This window comes from Erpetoichthys calabaricus, chromosome 16 (genome assembly GCF_900747795.2).
Source record: "Erpetoichthys calabaricus chromosome 16, fErpCal1.3, whole genome shotgun sequence".
NCBI classification, from domain to species: domain Eukaryota; kingdom Metazoa; phylum Chordata; class Cladistia; order Polypteriformes; family Polypteridae; genus Erpetoichthys; species Erpetoichthys calabaricus.
The window spans coordinates 100417944-100420963 of NC_041409.2; positions in this window are offsets into that span (position 1 = coordinate 100417944).

The window sequence follows — 3020 nt, forward strand, 5'->3', positions numbered from 1 at the left end:
TTATCATGTTTACACACACACACTCACAAAGAGAGAGACATCATTCCAAAAATGGTATTTTCGGAATCAGGGAGCTCTAAAACATCGAGGTTCATCAAAATCTCGACATCAAATCTTTGGACGATTCCAGTACTTTCCTTATACTTCGTATGTGAGAAAGTAAAAACATCTGTTTGTACAAAAATGAAGACATTCCCAGGAGCACAAAAGGCAAAGATGTAGTTTTCTAAAATAGGCAATCCAATCAACAAGACCCAATACAAAATCAGAAGGATCGTTCAAAAACAGCCAAAGAAATGTTCACAAAATCCAGGAACTCCCCATATTAGACTGGACAGAAAAGCAGAACTCACCACCACCACCAAGCACATTCAATGAACCGCCAAAGGGACAGCTTGTTTCCTCAGTCTTTAAATGGTTAATGGCTGCCCGTTGATGGAGATGGACAGGTGGCCCAGCCTCTTGGGGAACCACCCACAAAACACAAGAAACATACTAGAAAATACTGTGGCCCACAGAAACTAAAGGATACGTAATTAGTTACTGTAGTTAGCGACTTTGACACTGCACCCCGCCCCCCCCAGTCTATTATAAAGCTTCCTCCACTTCTCTCCATCCTGTGTCACACCCTCCATGTTTCTTCCTCTTGCTCCCCAGTCTCTGTCTTCCTCTATCACCATATCTTTCCACCTCTTTCTTGGTCTTTCTTCTCTTCTCCTTCCTACCGGAATCTATCTTTCTGTTCTTCTAGATGTCCATCAGTCATCCATGCACCACGCATTTCCTGCTCATCTTATTCTTCTCGATACGCCTATTTCACTCTGCTTTGTCTCACCAGATCTTTGTTACTAATCGCTCTCATTCCCATAATCCATCTCAAATATCTCAACGACGAAACTAAATAACACACCAAACTAATACAAAAGATATGCAAATAATTAACATAAATAACAATAATTACACAAACAAATTAATCAAACATGAGCAAAAAAGACAGGAGTAACCCGAAAAGAAGCATAACAGGCGCTACTGAATCCCACCAATGCTCGATTTTAGAGCAGCTCCACCGACACCAGTGTGGGCACACCTGATGGCACAGAAGGTAGTCAGAATTGCCTATAGATAGATAGATAGATAGATAGATAGATAGATAGATAGATAGATAGATAGATAGATAGATAGATAGATAGATAGATACTTTATTAATCCCAAGGGGTAATTCCTATACTCCAGCAGCAGCATATTGATAATAACAATATTAAATTAAAGAGTGATAACAATGCAGGTATACAGACAGACAATAACTTTGTATAATGTTAACGTTTACCCCCCCCCAGTGAAATTGAAGAGTCACATAGTGTGATGGAGGAATGATCTCCTCAGTCTGTCAGTGCAGCAGGACGGTGACAGCAGTCTGTCGCTGAAGCTGCTCCTCAATGTGGAGATGATCCTGTTTAGTGGATGCAGTGGATTCTCCATGATTGACAGGAGTCTGCTCAGTGCCCGTCGCTCTGCCACAGATGTCAAACTGTCCAGATCCATGCCTACAACAGAGCCTGACTTCCTCACCAGTTTGTCCAAGTGTGAGGCGTCCTTCTTAATGCTGCCTCCCCAGCACACCACTGCATAGAAGAGGGCACTCACCACAACCGTCTGGTAGAACATCTGCAGCATGTTATTGCAGATGTTGAAGGACGCCAGCCTTCTAGTGAAGTATAGTCGGCTCTGTCCTCTCTTACACAGAGCATCAGTATTGGCAGTCCAGTCCAGTTTATCATCCAGCTGCACTCCCAGGTATTTATAGGTCTTCACCCTCTGCACACAGTCACCTCTGATGATCACGGGGTCCATGAGGGGCCTGGTCCTCCTAAAATCCACCACCAGCTCCTTGGTTTTGCTGGTGTTCAGGTGTAGGTGGTTTGAGTCGCACCATTTAACAAAGTCCTTGATTAGGTCCCTATACTCCTCCTCCTGCCCACTCCTGATGCAGCCCACCATAGCAGTGTCGTCAGCAAACTTTTGCACGTGGCAGGACTCCGAGTTGTATTGGAAGTCCGATGGCTGAACAGGACCAGAGAAAGTACAGTCCCCTGTGGCGCTCCTGTGTTGCTGACCACAATGTCAGACCTGCAGTTCCTGAGATGCACATACTGAGCTCTGTCTTTAAGATAGTCCATGATCCATGCCACCACCAGGTATGAATCTACTCCCATCTCTGTCAGCTTGTCCCTAAGGAGCAGAGGTTGGATTGTGTTGAAGGCGCTAGATTATTATTTTTATAATAACTTTATAATAACTTTATTTCTCCTAGGAAACTTGATGAGACCCTCCAGCAGTCAAACGTTAATACCACCAGCATGGAGAAGGCACTGTGGGCCTTAACAATACAGTCGGGTGCCATGTTAGCTTTCTGGGGATGTGGACATGGCTGTCTTTGGCACCCAACACAGAAGGTCCAACCTAACAAACACAGTCATTTGTACGGCACAAGCAGTCCTCGATATGCATGTTTCTTTTTTGTTGTTGATGGGTTTCATTTCATGCCAGGCTTTATGAGTGAGTGGCTGCAGGCTGGCAGGATGGATATTTCAGGTCCCCCCCCCCCCCCCCCCCCCACCTTTTCTTTCTGGATTTTGTTTTACTGCAAACATTCCTTTGGGCTGTAAAGAGCGGAGTCATTCTTCACGGGGAGCTGTGCCAACGCAAGCATTAGCAATGTGATCTGGGCACAGGCGCCCTGGTTTGCTAAACCGCAGGGTGTGACATGAGAGCCCCTTTCAACGAGCGGGTAATCATCACCAGAGGGCCTGGGCCGCGCCGCGCTGAGTGAGCCAATTCGACACAGTGAACCTTCTGTACTCGAGAAATGTCAGCCAGTGGCACGTCTCAAATCATTGCCAGGGTACAGCCGTGTGTGTGACCCTGCAAAGGTTGGGGGGGTTGGCCGGGGGTCTCTCTCTGTCTGAAACACTTGCTGCAGGCCCCCTCACTGCTGCTTGAACTGCTCTTGGAGTCACAAA